A 19,999-nucleotide genomic window follows, 5' to 3' on the forward strand; every position below is an offset into this window, starting at 1 on the left:
TCTGTAAACCTGAGGGTCATGTAGGTGAAATCTCGAGCACTTCCATGGGTCAGCATCAAAAGATGGCCCATTACATACTGACCAATTTCCTTTTCCCTAAAATCAACTGCACCAACTCAGCAACCAATTTTGAGCAGTGTTTTATATGGCACATGCTGACCTACACGCCGATAAACATGCCCGTCTTCATAATCGGTGGGTTTCTACGAAGTACAGGAACCCTTAGGTTAGGCTTTTTCATCACCCGAATCCTCAAGGATCACAATGTGGACATGGTTGCAGAAATCCACACTTGGGGAACCGAGATTACAGCTGGTGCCCTATTCGGTTCGGCATATGATCAACCTATTGTGCCGAAGAAAGGAAAAGGGGAAGCTGTCCAGAACGCTGAGGGAGCGGTGACTCGAAAGGGAAGAACTCAAAGAAAGAGGAAGGCTGTCCAGAGCACCTCTAAAGCTGCTGCTTCTGCCCCAAAGAAGGTTAAATTTGTATATGGAGGAACTAAGCCTCAGATTCAACAAGAACAGGGTGGATCTAGGTCAGCTGAGAAAAGACCTAGGCAAGCTGAGCCTGAGACAGAAGAAAGAGAGGTTGATGACCAACCATTAAGGAAGAGGAAGAAGCAGCTCAATTTTGAGTTAAGACCTATCGATGCACTACCAACTGATGTCGTCGTTCCTCCTAACTCACACTATGTACAAAGTCAAAACGTTGACGCTGAGCAACAATTAGATGATCAGGAAGAACAAGACCAACTGGGTGGTCAGTTTGTCGAGGAAGAACTGGAGGAACAGTTTGAGGAAGAAGAACTGGATGATGAGTCTGAAGAAGAAAGTGGTCAGGATGACACTAAAGAAACATCTGATGATGAGCACCTTGAACCAATCAACACTGAGTTGGTTGACGAAGAAGAAACTGAGCACACAGCAAATGCTCCCGCTGTTCAAAGGGAAGCTTCACCCACTAACTCCATTGAGTCCATTCCTTGTGACCCTACTCCTCCAAAGCTAAAGAGACTGAGGAAGAAGAAGGCTTTTCGAGCACCTATCGTTGACCTCATGGGTGACTCACCGCTAAGGGATGAGATCTCTGACCTTACAGATGTACATCTTTGGTACTTCTGAATCCCTCCCGAGTCTCAACCAGAGCAACAAGAAAATCAAGCCTCTATTTCTCAGCCGAAGGAAGATGCCGACTTAAATGCTTCCGCCAACCAAAGTAATGCCGAGCAAGTGCTCGAAGATTCCGCTCCTCAACATGTTGAGCAAGCTAAGGAATTACCTGCTCAGGTGAACACTGAACTTCCTCAACTTCCAACACCTAGTCAGCTTCAGCCTGACCCTGAGCAAGCAACACTTTCTGCCAATCCTCCACTTCCACAACTCAATGTGCAGAATCAAATCCAGTCAGTTTCTACTGACAATCCAAATTCCAGGCCAGCCGCTGACAATGCTAGGCCTTCTAATGATGAGCAGAACCAAACACCGCCTTCATTCGGTTCTACTCCTCCTCCGGCATTTGGGTCAATAAATGATGGATCCTTAAGCTATTTGAATACCTCTGAGTCTGGTCGAAGAATCGTTGACTCAGCTCAAGCTCTTATCCAAGACCTCCATCAAACCAGTACCAATGCCACTGGGTCTACTAATGTTGAGACAACACCACTTTCGTCTGTCATTCAGCTTCTAACTGAGATCAAAGGTCTGAAGGATCTTCTGAGTGTCATGACTTCATTGCAATCTCAACAGCCCAGACAGGACTCTATAACAAAGCTGGCCGAACTCCAGCTGACCATGGTAAACCACATGAACTCACTGCAAGGGCAGATTCATTAATTGTCAGCTGCGAACTCAGCATATGCCACTTCTGCCGAAGTACATCATCTCTTCAGCCAACTTCATACTGAGCAAGAGAAAACAAATCACCAACTCTCTTCCTCCTCCCAATGCTCCATTGAGCAAATCAGCAAGGCTGTACGTCTGCTGAACTTAAGCAAGCAAGAGATGGACACTGACCAGCTTAAAACCAACGAGATTCTGAAGTATTCTCGAGTAACTTTCAACCATGTGCGCCACATCAACGCTCAGCGTGAGTATTTTGATTCATCTTTGCTAAAGATGTTTCATCAAGCTTTTGCAATGCTCACCGAAACCATACACTGGTTTAGCAAGTCTCAAGCCTATGTTTTGAGTATGCTGAGTGCTGCATCTATCGGTATTCCTCGAGCTATTGTGGATGAGGGTGTCCCAATCTTTGACGGAATGAATGAAAGTACAAGAAGGCTAAAGGCATTTTCTAGACGCCTAACTCAAGCTGCCATTGAAGAGACCTTCATTGCCAAAAATGATGCTGGCAAAACGGGGGAGAAAGAACAAGCCCCAAGAACTCAATGAACTGAAGAAGCTTCAGTTAGTCAGCAGACAGTCGAGAGTAAAGGCAAAGCTACAGAACAGGCTATTCAAATTAATTACAAGAAGAAATAGCTTCACTTGTACTGACTAGAATAGCTAGCTTTTTGAACCTTCATATCTGTATTCTTTTTGTGAACTTTGTTGTGCTGACTTTAAAATTCAAACAAAGTATATGCATCTCTTTCATACTGTCTACTCTTATGCGATGCCTACTTAAGTGATTGTTATAATTTGTTAAAACGCATCTTCATTAAATCAACTGTGCTACACTGTCTATATTGTTAATGATATGTCTGCTGTGCTGATCAAATATGTTGACCACTTCTTATATGTCCACTTAAGAAAAACTCATTGAACAAAGCTTACTCAGCGCTCTCTGATATTTAAACCTTCCGCGTAAAACTAAGTTAAATAGAATATGTTCCATGAGCTGACCTATTTCTGAAAACTGACCTTAGACTTACTCGATTAAACCTTAAAATGTTTAGAGTAAAACTAAGTCAGCAACTCAACCCTTACGGGGGAGTTATTTGATAAAATTAGGTCAACTATCATGGGGGAGCTCAACACTGAGTTGTTCAACTGAATATTTTTGCTTACATCAAAATGGGGGAGTTTGTTGAAACACCTTTCCACATGATTTTGATTTGACAAAATTATTTAAGTGATGATAAAAATATTCTAACACATTAAATTTAAATGCTTTGATTTATTACACTAATGTGTTTGTTCAATGTTGAGTTTAATTGTTTATAAGACATTAAGATTAAAAAGCCCAAAGGCCCATAAAGTGGAAGTCAAGCCCAAATCAACACATCAAGACCATTCGGTTCAAGAGTTCAAAACGAAGCCGTATCAAGTAAAACGAAGACTCAGCAAGAGAAGGATCGAGAAGCCTTCGAGGCAAAAGCTTCAATTGGAAGCTGCTGAGTTGGACGACAATGCAGTCTGGACAGTGGCAGACAATGTTCAACTTCCAGACAAAGTATTTCTACTTTGGGAAAAGTTCAGAAGGCGCATGAAGCTGCCTCGTGGATTTTTCCTTAAATGTTGAAACATTCTGCCGAAGACTGACGAAGACAGAAGATGCAAGAATCCTATTGGCCAACGACGCTGAGCACACCCAGAGTGACAACGACAGGAAGCCGTTTCCCTCCAACGGTTATTTCGAAATTCGAAATAACCAGGTGCCTCAAGTGTCACTATATAAAGGCCATCGATTTGCTTCAATCAATGCAGATCTTCAATTAGTCGAAACGCTGACCAAATTCATACTTGAAGTTTCTGTGAGAAAAGCAAAGCAAATACCTTACACCAATTCTTAATCTTTGTGTAAAAGTCTAGAGTGATTTCCAATCATCTAAAGTGTCTTAGCAATCGTTGTTTAGGACAAACACTTTATCATTTCTAGAAGAATAGAAATGAGAGGCTGAGTACTCGGTTATAGTACTCAGCGTAGATATAGGAGTGAGTAGAGGTATAGAGGAAGGTACTCTTGTTATACTCAGCTTCTATCTGTAAAAGGTTTCGTGCTCTACCTTTAAAGAGCTCAGTAGAGAATTCAAAAAGCTCGGAACGAGTTCCGGGGACTGGACGTAGGCGGAGAGGCCGAACCAGGATAAGTCTGCTGACTTGTCATATTTTTTAAATAGTTCATATCCCCCCCTTGGAACTAACTTGTCACGTTATAAGGGACCAACAGGCGTAAACCTTCCTAAGCCAAAAGTGGAGGAATGGGCGATGTATACTGATGGCGCTTCTTCAGCGGAAGGTGCAGGGATAGGCATGGTAATCAAGGGGCCTCACTACCTCAAGTTACATTATGCTGCGAAGTTAGAGTTCACCGCGACAAATAATGTCACAGAATATGAAGCCTTGATATTGGGGCTACGCCTGCTAAAGGAGATTACGCCAGAGCGAGTTGTGATCTATAGCGACTCTAAGCTAATGGACAACTAGGTGATCAAAAACTTTGACGTAAAAGATGAAACTCTGGTCAAATATGTAGAGGGGGTCAAAAAGCTGTTAAACCATTTGGAAATCAAAGAAACCAAATGGGAGCTGGTTCATGTGCTGCGAGGATCAAACACGGAAGAGGATCACCTGGCTAAACTGGCTTCAAGCAAAGATCAGTGGTCGGACCTACAATGTCCATTCGAAGTAAAAACTTGACCGACATTCACCCTAGAAGTCGTAGCTTTCTTTACATCCACCATGGGAGATTGGAGATCGCCGATCCAGCAGTATCTCACAGATGGAACTTTGCCTCAAGACAAAGAGGAAGCCAGATGGACAGTAAGAAAAGCGGCATACTTCTCCATAATTAATGGCCAGCTGTACAGGAAGTCTTTTGGACACCCCTGGTTGAAGTGAGTTGCGATGGAAGAGGGACAAGAAATCCTCAAGGAGTTACACGAAGGTGCTTGCGGAGCCCATGAAGCATCCGCCTCTATTCTGAAAAAGTCCAGGTTATCTGGATTTTATTGGCCTACGGTGGAACTCGATGCTCAGAAGCTGGTAGAGACCTGTCATAATTGCCAAGTCCATGCAAACGAGTCCCACACGGCTAAGCACCTACAAAAGCCCATTATCGAAGGACGACCTTTTGCCATCTGGGGAATCGACATTGTCGGTCCTTTTCCTCCTACCAAGAGACAAAGGAAATATGTGATAGTAGATGTGGATCACTTTACGAAGTGGGTAGAGGCCGAAGCTATCTCCTCCATAAACGCAGAGCGGATGGTCGAGTTTGTAAGGGATAATATCGTCGGGAGATTCGGAGTCCCTCACACCATTATCACTGACAATGGGACGCAGTTCAATTGTGGAGAGTTTAGAGCATTCTGCGAAAGTCAAGGCATCCAAAGCAGGTTCGCCTCAGTTTACTATCCCCAATCCAATGGGATGACTGAAATTACAAATCGAACAATCGTCAAAGGCATAAAAAAGAGACTGGGGGAGCATAACAAAAAGTGGGCGGATCAGCTGATGAATGTCCTATGGGCATACAGGACCACTCCTTGGACATCAACAGGTGAATCATCGTTCTCCCTCTCCTATGGCGTAGAAGCTATGATCCCCATAGAGATTCAGGTCCCTAGCGACAGGGTTTTATTCTATTGCGAAGACAAGAACGATCAAAGGTTTAGGGAAAGTCTCGATCAACTAGAGGGAAAAAGGGAAAAAGCGTATGCACGAATGGCCGCCTACAAACAGCGGATTGTAGCCTATCATGACAAACACGTCAAGCTTGTAGACTTGAATCCCGGAGATCTAGTGCTCCGAAAGGCGGACAAAGTTCAATCCACGGATGGCAAAGGAAAGTTGGGAATCACCTGGACGGGGTCATACAAGATAGTCACCAAAATTGGACCCGCCACCTTCAAAATTCAAGATATGGAGGGGAACACACTGCCACGGACGTGGAATATTCAGAACATCCGCAAGTATTTCACCAGAGAGTAAAATGTAACAAAGGTCTTGAGTACTCTTTTCCCTTTAGTAAGGTTTTATCCCATGTGGTTTTTCTTATTAAAGGTTTTAATGAGGTTCACACATAAGACCAATTTGATGTAATAAGGTGAATCGCCATTCAATAAAGAGAAATTTTCATCTTGCAAATTCTTTCTTAAGTATTTTTTTTACAACAATATAAATATTCCAGATTCAAAAAAAGGGAAGGCAACAAAAGCATTCCCATGGTAGAATAATACCGTCATGGCATGACTACCTTCTCCTCAAAGATAGGAGAACAATAATCTCACCGTCGGATCGATTTACCTCAAAGATAGGAAATAATTGATCACCGTTAGAGACAGGGTTGAAACATTTCTCAGACGTGAGATCTTTACATCCTCAAATACTCTTCCCAAAGAAGAGTTTCAAGACCTGGCGGCAGATCGATTCACCTCAAATATAGGAAGCAAATCGATCGCCTAAGGCAGCTTAACTTCCTCAAAAGGAATAAAAAGCTTCAAAGCCTTCAAAAAGGCTCAAATTCCAAGGTACGGCTAGCCACCTACCTTGAACCAGCAAAATAAAGTCCTAAATATAAGAAATTTACTTGCTAAACGATATAAAGCATATAAGGTTGAAATTAAAGACCAAAGGGCTTGCAAAAATTGTACTTAGTTACAACAAAATTAAATGTTCACAGCATTATCCTCTTGGGATTCTTTCTCAAGAGACACGTCCTTCAAAGGGACCTCCTTCTCCATATCAACGATCCCCGCTTGAGGAGCCACGTCATTGATCTCTACAGCATCCGCCTTATCCCCTGCTTCCTTAGATGTCTCATCAAGGTCATTCGTGCCAAGGTTGACGATGGGCTTGACTTCCTCATCTGATCCTTTCAGCGCTTTCCGAACCTGGTCATGGATGAAGTCACGGGGATTTGGCACTTTGGCATATCTAAGGGCATCCTCAACCTCGGGGACCACGTACTCCGGATCCACAAAGTCAATCTCCGGGTAGGCGACTCTGACGTAGGCCATGATTAGCTCACCATAATAGTACGCTCGGCTACCCGCCATAAGCTCCGTGTTCATCAGATCAGCTTTGTGATCCTCCGCGTCCTTCTCCATCTTTTCTTTCAGATCGCGGATCTCATCGTCCTTCTTCTGATTAAGTGCAATGGCAGGAGCTGCATTGGCATTGGCCACTGCCACCTCATTCTCCAGCCTCTGGATAGTAGCCTTATCCGCAGCTCCCTATAGAAGATCTGCCTCCATTGCACGCATATGAGCATAGGCCTGACAAGATAAAAAGACCGTCTAAGAAACAAAGTCTCCCTCATGGAGATCACTCTTTCATCCAAAAATGTAAAACAAGAAGAGAAAAGCTTGCTGAAAGGAGATCCCTTTTTCCCATCTTGGCATGATCTGACCCAAAGAACTTAGTCTGGTTCTCGTGAACCTCTCCAAGCTGGCCAATGGCTTCATCCAAGTCATTCACGACCGCCTCGTTCCTCAGCGACCCCCTGGCACCATACTTGGAGAGCCAGTATTTCCCCAAGTCAGGTTTGATCACCTATCCAAACAAAAGATTAAGATCTATAAAGCCAAGGAACAAGAAAAATAAGACGGTCGTACATGCTCTTGGTTGGAACTCAACCAGTCCATCCTAGGCTTCCCAGCCTTCAAGGCATTCGCCAGCAATTTCTCTCCACCGGCAGCGGCTGATCTCGTCTTCTTTCTAGGAGGATTCGCGGCACCTTCCAAAGGTCGGTTCTCATCCCTCTTACTGGGATTCGCCACCTGTGCATTCTTTTAGGCCTCCAGCTCCTTCTGTTTCCTACGCCTCTCTACAAGAGCGCGACTGGCTTCAGACAAATCCCTGACAAGGGAACAACAAAAATAATCAAAGTTCAAGGAAGAAACAAAGTTACCTTCATCAAGTTGAGTAAACTTCACGTAAGTGATCTCGGTCCCCACTTGACGGACTAAGGGAATGTCGTTCATCATAAATTCCAGAGCATCTGCGTATGTCCAGAAATCTGTTTTGATGCTCTTCATGAGGTTCAACACTTTTTCATCACTATCAGTCAGTATACGCAAGTCCCCAGCCATATGTTGAGGTTTAGCGTTCCAGTTTAACGGGAATCCCAGAGATTCGCTCTTTTCCACTTTGACAAAGAAAAACTTTTTGTCCCAGAGATGGACGTTTGACATCTTATCACTAAAAGGCGAATAACCTTTGAATTTGATAAAGGTGACGAAAGATTCGGTTTGACGCTTCGAAGGCTTGTGAAGAGATCGGAAGACACGAGGAGTACAGGTTACCCCCAGATTCGAAGCTAAAAAACAATCTAGAGCTATGTCCAACCAGCCGTTTGGATGCAGCTAGCAGACAGTGATCCCGAAGAACTCCAAAATATCCCCCATCATTCGGGGAAGAGGAAGGTGGAATCCTCTCTCCACATGACTCCTATATACAGAAAGGTATCCCATAGGGGGACAGGCGGGTCGCTGATGAGCAGCCGCCAATTCGGTCTCGTACTTTTTAATCCACGGATAGCGATCCGCCAAATCGGCAAGATCCGCGGCACTCATGCGAGACGAAGTGATCTCCGTGCGAGGCTTCTTTTTTCTAACCGGGGTTGAAGGGGAAGCCTCCATTCCGGAAAAGGTCCTAGGGTCTATCGTTGGAGCGGTATAAGCTACAGCGGCGGAAGGATCCTGGATTTCAATTAAACGGGGGCGACGATTCCTACGCTCCCTCACTGTATTGCGTAACTCGAATAAATCGCAACTAGGGGTACTCTCAGAGGAACTCGAGTTCTCGGAAGAAATCCAACTAAACAACGGCTCGGAGGAAGTGGTTAAATCGAAAAGTACAATAGTAGAACCAGAGGAGGAACTCATAAAAACCCAGGTGATAACAAGAACAGGACAAGAAGATTAACTTACATGGAAAATCGGAAGCTTCAAAGATTCTTGACGCAGGAAAAGCTCTGGGAAAAACGCAAGCAAAATCGAAGGAAAATTAGCAAATAAAGAAGAAAGAGAAAGAAAGAGTCTGAAGAAGGTGCCGCCACTTACCTCGAGCTATGTGTCCAGGACACCTGTCGCGTGATGGATGGTCTGGAACAGAGCGGTAATTAATGCGACGCATCATGACGGCACGCCAGGAAGTGCAAAAGCCCTAAAGGACTTTAACGTTACTTTGAGGGGGCTTCTGATAACATCAAGATATTATTTACGGGACCAAAAGGGATATTAACCAAAACGACCGCGTATCTAAGTAATCGGGAAAGCTATGGCGTATCACGCAAGCTACTAAAGTGGCGGATCACAGGGATTCCTCCACACGCTATCCATAGTTAAACCTATGGGAGACCCGCCATCATGCCTTGATCCGCCCACGGGATAAGTACGCCGATTCCCGATAAAGGTAACTGATAGACCCATTAATAAGATAACGGTCATACTTGAATGAGATCAGTAACCGCCATTAATGGAGTATTAATGGAGACTTTCTAGCTACAGAGGGTTACAACTACATGACTATAAATAGCTTGCATCCCAAGCTATTGAGGGACACATTCATGCCCTCCTAAACCTTACTTTATCATTACAGTTTATTCTTTTACTATACACTGACTTTGGCATCGGAGCTTCCCCCCGTCGAACCCAACGACGCCCCCCGCAGGGAAGGATTCTGATCAAGAGTTCAGCACCAGTCATCATATAGATAGTAATAAAATCATACAAGATGATCTAATTCTTTCTAAAAGTCTATTGATAGAAAAAAAAAATTAAAAGGCCTACTTAATATTTACACTTTAATTAGTAAATTTTATATTAAATGAGCTCTTATTGTTTATTTTGCCTAGAAACTCTATACTGTCAAGACTGGCCCTAATAATACTAATAAGATTATTAAAATAACTAAATTATCTTTAATACTTTTGTTCTTAATATCTATTTTTTTATATAAAACTTCTTAATATTCTTAGTAATTTGTATGATTTAATTAATTATTTGTATTAATAGGTATGCTTTTTTTCTTATCATAAATAAAAAAATAAAGAAAACATTATCAAAAAGTGTATTGATAATATAAACACAGAAATTCATCGATTCTACTTGTAACTAGGGAAAATTACACAGAAATTCATCTTTTAAAAACTATTTACAATTACGTCAAATCATAATTTTAGATTATGTCAAATTAATAAAATCAGTACTTTTAATATATTCTAAGGATTGAAATTTATAAATTAGAAGTCTAGAATATATTTTCTAAGATTTATGATTTATGAATTAGAGTCTAGAATTTTTAGATGATGATGTAAAATCATAATATATAAAGAGTAATGATATATTAAAAATTAAGTTTGGTGATATGACTTAGTTGTAATTTTATACGTAATTATGATCAGTGGCGAATCCAGGATTTGAGGGAGCAGGGGACAAAATTCTCCGTAAAAAAATTTTAGACAAAAAATACAAAATTGTTCGATTCTCAATGTCTTATTTCATGTGTAAAATTCTTCTCCGTTCCAGAAATAGATACCCTCTCGGAGCTAAAAACCCATCAATGGTGGTAACATCATCTGTTAGATACTTGTCGAGTGATACAAATCGACACTCATTTACTGTTTCTTACCTTGTAAAAAAATGTGGGTTGTATCCAGAATTAGCTTTATCAGCTTCTAAAACTGTCCAATTTAAAACCCCATAGAAACCTGAATTAGTCCGATCCTCTTTGAAGAAGCTTGGATTCTCAAAACCCCAAATCTCTGAAATAATTAGAAAATACCCCAGAACCCTATCCTGCAATCCACAAAAATAATTTCCCCCAAATTTGAGTTTTTCCGGTCGAAAGGTGCTTCAGCCGCTGACATTGTAAGCATCTTCACTCGCTACCCTTGGATCTTGAGAAGAAGCTTAGAAAATTACTTGATCCCCTCTTTTAATTATTTCAGAGACTTGTTTCAATCCGAAGAGAAAGCAATTGCAGCTGTTAAACGATGCCCTCGAGTTCTGTTTTGTTGTCTTGAAGGCCGCGTGAGAGAGAGAGAGGAGGAGGCGAGATGCTTTGCGAGCAGTGGCGAGGAAAGGAACGCGCTGCGTTTCTGGAGAAGAGAAGAGTCGATGCCTCACACGTGCCCTGTTCTTTTTTTTAAATAAACCATAAACCAAAATGCGTCATTTTAGAATTTTTTTTTTCTTTCGATGAAGGGGGGCTAAATTCGCCCCTAATTATGATATTCATGTATTTGATCCTAACTATAGAAACTCATATATTTAGATTATTTATTTACAACTATGAAAATAATTTAACTGATCGAACTCTGAGTTTTATATCCAACAATAAATAAAGAAGAACAATAATTAATCAATTATATCTAACCATCCTTTAACTCTTTCATATTTTTTAATTGATTAATAATCAACAAATCGACCAATTTAGCAACTATAATGGACTTTTTACATAAATATCATAATTCACTATAAAATTATAACTAAATCATATCATCAAACTTAATTCTCAATATGTTATTTTTTATATATATACCAAATAAAATATGTTTTTATACCTAATTTAAAAAGCTTAAATCCAATTCATAAATCTCAAATTCTTAGCAATATATTCTAGACCCATAATTTATAAACTTTAATCTTTAAAAATAATGATTTTATTAGTTTGACATAATTTAAAATTATGACTTGACATAGTTATAAATAACTTTTCAAAATTGAATTTCTATGTAAATTTCCCAACTATAAATTCAATGGTCAAATACATGAATATCATAATTAAGTACAAAATTACAACTAAGTCATATCACCAAACTTAATTGTTAATATGTCATTATTCTTTATGTATTATGATTTAACATTATAATTTAAAAATTATAGACTCAAATTCATAAATCATAAACCCTATAAAATATATTGTAGACTTCTAATTTATAAATTTTAATTTTTGAAATATATTAAAAGTACTGATTTTACTAGTTTGACATCCTCCAAAATTATTATTTGACATAATTATAAATAATTTTTAAAAAATGAATTTCTGTGTAATTTTCCCTAAATTCAACTACGTTTGGGCTCATAATTTAGATCTTACCCTTTTTTTAAGGCCCATCACTCGAATATCAAAAGTCCATAAACTTTGTTTTTACCAATAAAAATGTCTTTTAATCTATAACTCTCAAATAGCAATCACCTTATTATTATAAAATTCCGCTATCCAAAGTAAAGAAACCTTTCGAGCTGTAACTTTACAACGCCACACCAACCCTTAGATAGAGACTTAATACATCATTTGTCTCTGAATTTATCCAAAAAGCTTAATATCCAAAAAGCTTAATTGGCCTACTCTCTTTACCATAATAGGTTGGTGGTGTTGAAAATGGAGGAATGTACAGAACTTTTTGGATGTTCATGTTGATTGTGTCAACCATGTGGAGTTCATTGTCCAGCAAATAATAGATTTCTCCAAGGCGTCTTTATTGGTGTTGAACAACTTTAGGAGTGAGGTTCGAACATTTTGGTGGGATCGAAGCCGCCAGATGTTAATTGGGTGAAGGTGAACTGTGATAGTGCATCTAAAGGAAACCCGGGGTATGCATCGACCAATGGTGTTATTTGAAACCATAGTGGTGTATGGTTTGGTGGCTTTGGTTGCAACTCGGGGATTTACTTAGCTCTGCTTGCAGAATTGTGGGGTCTGTACTATGGGTTAGAGCTTACGTGGAAGATGGGTTATCGGAAGATCATCATAGAGCTTGATTCTCAAGTGGTTGTTCAGCTTGTACAAGGCTCGGCTCCACCAGCTCATTGGTACCATTGGATCATTGAAGGGTGTCGTAATTTTCTTAAGTTTAGTTGGAATGTCAGAGTGTGCCATACGTTCCGATAAGGTAATTGGGTTGCTGACTGGATGAATTTTGCGGGAACTATGTCCTTGGATCATCACGAGTGTGGTGGGCCACCTACAGGCCTCCTAAATCTCCTTTGCGTTGATATGAGTGGGTGTCGTCTCCCCCGATCAGTTCGTTCTTTAGCTTAGCTATCTTTTTTTTCTTCTGTTCTATTTTCCCCATGAGGTCGCCCTTACCTTTCCATTGTAATCTAGTGAAATTATAGATAATTGTATCAAAGGCCTAAATATATGGCTAATAATTTTTGTACCACCCACATAGTAGGATATAAATAGGGTGACATTGTAATTTTGAATGGTGTGAGTAAATAGTGAGAATAGTAAAATAAGTGAGAGATGTACTCGTCATGGGCCGATGAGCCCGCTCGTCCGGCCCGAGTCTAGGCCCATTTAACCAGACCTGGACACATAAAATTAGTGCCAGGTCCGGTCCGGTCCAAACCCGAATAAGCCCGCCTAGAAAATGTGCGGGTTTGGACTATATAAATACCCGTTGCGCCCGGTCCGGCCCGTTATCTATATATACATTTATAAATTTAATATTTATTTAAATGCCTCATATTAACTATTATGTTTATTATTTTTTATTAAAAAAATTAGTATTTTATTTTAATTGATTTTTTTAATATAGGTATGGGCTTGGGCGGACGGTCTTGGGATTCTTTTTTAGGCCCGAGTCCGCCCGAATTCGAGCCCGACTCTAATTAGTGTGGGCTTGGACTTATCAGGTTTTATCAAAAGCCCGACAGGTCCGGCCCATGCCGAGGTCTAAGTATAAATAATTGAGCTGTAAAATTTTATTGTTAAATTTAATCCTCCAATTTCTTAACAAAATAAAAATAAAACTTAAAAAAAAAAAAAGAAAAAAGAAAAAAATGAAATGAGGCCAAATGCTCGTATTTTGAAGAAAAAGCATTAATTGCTGGTTTTGTTATTGTTGAGATCCATTACTGGTTTATTCTTTCCCATTCAATTTGGCAGGTGAAGATGAAATATAGTTTCTATAGACGTACTTTGAATTATATCAAATAAACTTTTTACTGATTTAACAGAACATCAATGAAGTCAAAAGGTATAACAGAACATTTTCTCTTTTTTGAAAAAATTAAAGTGACATGATAATAATAATAATATATATAGGCTAGAACATGTAATGTAATGTAATTATTGTTTGTGTATAAAATAAAACAGACGTAGGAATGAAGAAGGTGCAAAAGTATAGTAATTGAATTAATGGGACAGTAGAGTCATGACTTTGCTTTAGGGACACAACACTACTCTATCAAATTAGGTTTTCCCTTAATTTGTCTCTCCATAAAACAAAAGTACCACGTCAAAATAATAAATAATGTACACTAATCAATTATTAAAATTGGGACACATCCCAATTGATTTAAGTGTCCGAGTATTTCTCGTCAGAATCCGATCAACCATTGTTTTTACAGGTTCTAAAAACAACATTCTTGTATAGTAAAACCTCTATATAGGAATACACTTGGGACCGAGCTATTTGTATAACAATTGGAAGGTTATTACTAAATAGAGTTTGGTAATAGAGGTTATTACCAAGTTGGGACCGAATTTTTTTATAACAAAATAAATGTTATTCCTATATAGAGGTTTTACTGTACCGGGATAGCCAAGACGTCTATCAAGATCATTTTCTGGTTTTCCCTTAAACAGATACTGAATCTTCTAACTAGGCTGACTATCATCATGCCATTTATTTCAGTATCTACATAAAGTATTTCGAACACAGTGCATCAAACTAAAAGAATAATAATTTGCATATCTTTCTTTTCATGTTGAATATAGCTACTAGCTACTATGTAATTTTAACTCTTCTCTCTGAATAGAAGTTAAAAAAACATAAGTATCCATTTAATCTAGATATATAATTTTACTCAATGCAATAAACCTTTACAATTTTATTGATTGGTACACGTATACGCGGGTATTTGTGGCTACATTTACAGGACCATAATTAACGCTAGTACAAATTATTTGAGGTTCGCAACGAATCTCCTCCATTCAACAGCTGCCACGTGAAGCTTATCTAGGCATACAATCCAATTCTTTTATAAATAAAAGGTATTTAGTACGCTAAAAGGTAACATTCTTTTTGCTCATTTCAGGTAAATATATTTTTAAGTATTATTTCCCTTTGGCAGACTTAGGCATCAGAAATGGATCGTCAGTCCCTTACCCCTCGATCATTTTTCTATCTTATCTCAGACACCAAAAAAAATTCCAATAAGCTCACATCATACATTATGAAGTGGATTACTATACCCAGCCCCAATTTCTCACCCTCAGCCCCGAAAAAAGATGAAACTGCCCCAAACCAAAAATTTGATTCCCCCACACTCTCTCAAACTCCCCCAAACTCATTTCTTTTCGAAATCAGAGATTACACTTATAATAGCGAGCAATCTGTCATCCCCGGGAAGAGACGAGAACGGCCAAGCTGCTGAAGTCGAGGTATTTTTCCGTTTGAGCATTTCTGTTCTTAGTTTAATTTTTGTAAAAATTGGAGCTGTCGGACTATCGGGCGCATGAACATCATGCCCCACCTTATGGTGGGGTGTGTGAGCATCACGCCCCACCTTGTGGTGGGACGTGATGCTCACACACCCCATAGTCAGAAAACTGAATTTAGGGGTTTAGGCCTCGAAATATTGCCAAATTTGATCGTAAAGGAGTCTAATGTTTGTTAGTTAACATTTGCAAGTTCCGTTAGAAGACTTCGGAGGTAACGGTGTCGATTACAGTGGGAATTTTATCATGTACAGACGTTTGAAACATTCCAGGAAGTTGTTAACTAGGCAAAACATACGGCGATTCGTCTTGGCTTCGAGTTAACTATAGCTTCTCACAAGACAAGGGGTAAGTTAAAATGGATATTGGTTAAATGTGCTCGTGGTATAAAGAATACTCAAAGGAATATGGATAGGGATATGGAGGACGTAGTACGGAGGAATACGAAAATTAAATATTATGGTTGCAAATTCCATGTGAAGGTTCTGGAAATCGCTGAATTAGGGGGTTGGGTGGTGAATGGTGTTGCTGGAGAGAGAGGACATCACAATCATGGATTCGTTGCATATCATCAAGGATATCGACAGATGAGCGGATTAAGTCCCGGTTCAAAAAAAATTGTGCGTTAAATGAGTGCAGCTCAACCAAAGCCTTGTGCTATTTTTTGTAGCAATTAAAGAAAAACACCCTGAGGATTGCCCGACCCAAAGACATGTGTATAATTACAAGGAAAAAATAAGGACTGAGAGTTTTGAGGATCGGGATGTAATCGGTCAGTTTTATCGGCTTGCTATAGATATGGATTACATACATTAGACGCAAGCGGAGCCGGGCAGCAACATTGTGACTCACCTCTTTATGGCACATCCTAATTCGATCACCCTGTTCTGATCCTTCTACTTGTTTGTTGGCATTAATTCAACATATAAAACAAACAAGTATAAAATGCCATTTTTTTGAGATGATTGGAATGACGCTTTCAAACAAGAACTTCTTGATTGCCTATGCAATTATGAAGGATGAGACTGAGGGTAGTTATATCTGGGTTTTAGGAAAATTGAGGCTTTTGCTTGGAGGTGATATGCATCCGACAACCATTGCTACTGACCGGGAGTTAGGATTAATGAGACTGGTTAGTGTGGTTTTTCCTGAAACTCATCATTTGTTGTGTACGTGACATATTAATAAAGATGTGGAGGATAGAGTAGGCAAGTTGATTGGAATGAAGGATTTTGGAGAAATTTTTAAGAATACCATATGGAAAGCAATAATTGAAGTGCCCACAATAGCCGAATATGAGGAGGCAATGAGAAGCATGAAGAATACTACTACCAAATGGCCTTGTGTGATACAGTATGTGGAGGCCACATGGCTAGTGCATAAGGAGAAGTTCTTCCGAGCGTGGACGAACAATGTGTTGCACTTAGGAAACACAACAACATGTCGAGTAGAGAGTGCACATGCACAGTTGAAGCAATGGTTGAATTCACCTACTGGTGCACTCGATACATTGTGGGAGAAGGTGCACAAGGACATTAAGGCTCAGATTGATGCTATCAAGTAAGACATTTTTCTGTTATTAAACAACTTTTTAATTGTAATGAATTAGTTTTCTAATGTGTTTTACTGTATATAACCAGATACTCACTTAAGGACTCAAGACGAAGATCTATGGTGTCTCACTGCGTAGCTCCTTTCACTTACCTCAACTTACATGTTTCACATTACCGTTTGCGTGTATTGTATGATGAGATGGTGCGTATGCGCGGATTGAGTGTTGATGCGTTAACGGATTGCGGATGTGTGTTGTCCATGACTCATGGTATTCCTTGTGCATGTGAAATTAGAAAACATATTGATTCAGATACGTTGGTTAGTATGGACCGCATCCATCCTTTTTGGAGAACCCTTGCTGTTTGAGTGGCATACCAGCTACTGCTCCCATATATGGTGATGGATCCGAGGATCACCGGTTTTTTCACTCTCTTGTGGAAAAGGTTGACAAATTAGATCCTGCAATGGTGTGTAGCATATCTGTCTACATCCATGATCAAATTAACCTGGATCAAGGCAGTTACAAAGAACCTGAGGTCAAAGATACAGTTAGGGGTAGACCAAAGGGGAATTCATCTACGAAGCGCAATCCGAGTATATGGGAGTATAGTCAGGGTACACGTGGCCGTGCTCAGTCTTCTACTTCGAGGAGTAGTCATAGTCGAGGCTGAAGATCATCGTCCTCTATACATAACAATGAGATGCTGGGTATTTATTATTTTCGTAATAAATAAGTTCATGTTAAAGTAAATATAATATCACTAACGAACTTCATATATTCATATTTGCAGTCGGATTTGATAAGGATATCAGCGGATACTAATATTTACATAGGGTTCAGGGACTCATCGTACCATATATTACTGGATACCTAGATGTTGTATCAGATGGTAACTGTGGATTTCGTGTTTTAGCCGACGCCATCACAAATAATCAAGAGGAGTGGAAGTTGTTGAGAGTGCTTATAGAAAATGAGGTGCGGGCCCACCGTGATCTGTATGAGCCAGTGTTCTAGAACTGAGTAGATGATGCTGTCACGCGTATTAGATGGGCAGGAACGGGGTGTGGTCAATCCCACTGGATGGTGAGTCCGGATGATTTATATGATGCTGCATCTATGTTGAATGCAGTGATATTCCTTTTTACTGCGCCATAGTTAGGATGTTGTACTATACTGTCGATGCGTTCGAACGATGGAAGACCACCGGAGCGAGAGATTGTCATTTGTCATTTGGGGAGTTATGAACACTACATAAGTCTTTATTTAAGACCTGGATTTCCAGTGCCTCCCATTCCTTGACAATGGCATAGATTTCGTGATCCGAGTGTTCATCACTTGGACAATATTTATGCTGACAGTAGAGCGGCTTGGACTAGATTACATTGATGTATATGGATTTATGTGTTTTAATTGATAATATTTATTCATGAACTTATATTATTGTTACAGGTTTTTGTGAAGCCCAAAATATACCTAAAATATCATAAATATTCACGTCAGTTTTGTCATGAAATCGTGCTATTTATATCTATTTATAGTACTTTTACATCCAAATATGTTTCTTTGATGCAAGGTACCTAAATATTTGGTAAAATCCAAATAGGAGCGAAAACGGATCAAAAACGAATGAAAACCCCTAAGTTACGAGCCGAAAGTACGAGAAAATCAGCACACCGATACGAGGAGATGGGAACGGAGTCCGAATCTCGACAGGGATTCTAGAATCTCGGCAGAGATTCTGGTGTCACGACAGAGATTCCCAAATCTCGGTCGCGACATGCCTTTTTCAGGCACTCAACCTGTTTGTTCTGAAGAATAAAAATTGCTCCCCTTGTCTCGGCAGAGATTCTGAAATCTCGGTAGGATCAACAGCTTTTTCAGCACCAAATTCACATGTTTAAAATCCAAGAAACGTGTCTGTTCGAGTGGATAGAAATGACTCTTCGCAGCGGACACGACCCTTCAAACACGACTCTTCAACATCTATAAATAAAGAGTTGATTTCAGAGTTCAATGTTGGTTGGTTGATTAATTAAGATTAGAGAGAATAATTTATGTAGAAACTCTGACTCAGAAAAGAGTCAGAGTTTAGATTTCATTTCTGTAAAAGCAAACTTGTTGTACACAAGTTGTTCTTAGATTTATTACAAACACAGTAGCAATTAAGTTTAGATTAAGAATTGTTCGAAGACGAGTTTACATTTCGATAGAAGACACATCATCTCTATTCCGAAGATTCAACGAGAAGATCAAGTAGCGGAGGCGACCCTAGAGTTTGACAAACTCCAACGAGGTTTGAGGAAAGGATTGACAATCCGGAACTCAAAATTAGTTCGAATGCTTTCATGTTTCCTTTTCTCTATTAACTTGTATCGGTTCACAAATTCTATAATAAAAGTTTATGCAATTCAATATATCTTTTTGTAGTTACTTTGATAATTTCTTCGAAGTAAGATTCTGGTGTTTTCATTAAAACGTATTTAATTCACATAGTTACAAGGAAACTTTGTTGAACACTTGAGAGAATTTATATTTACGGATGATATGATCGTTAGGTCGGCTTATCGGAAATAAGTATCAATTTGATTAAAGTAGAAATCTACTCCGATCCAGAGAGATTTCTACGGTTCAAAACCTTTTAATTGAAGGAATTTACCTTTTGTTACACACTTATAATCATTACAAAGTTTAAGTTGATATCTTTGCTTAATGCAAATGAGTTTAACGCTTTTCTTACTTTAAACGCTAAAAGTTTCTGTCTTGTAATCCAATCTCAAGATAGAATTGTTTTCTAAATTTCTAACATAAAGTTCTAATCTGATTCTTATTAATTAAATTCATCACAATCCAATTCAATTAAACGATTTTTTATATTATAAACCTAAAACGTGAATCAAACTAAATTAAAATAAGTTTAATTAAAAATCATTCTCTATGGGTTCGATATCTTTTTATTACTACAAGCGAAACCGTGCACTTGCGGAAATCGCTTAGCAAGTTTTTGGCACTGTTGCTGGGGAACGCCAAATTTTTAACAAAAATTTATGTTTTTCGTATTTTATTCTGAACTTTGGTTTATAATATATGTATTTATTTATTT

Source organism: Euphorbia lathyris, chromosome 5 (genome assembly GCF_963576675.1).
Source record: "Euphorbia lathyris chromosome 5, ddEupLath1.1, whole genome shotgun sequence".
In the NCBI taxonomy this organism is placed as follows: domain Eukaryota; kingdom Viridiplantae; phylum Streptophyta; class Magnoliopsida; order Malpighiales; family Euphorbiaceae; genus Euphorbia; species Euphorbia lathyris.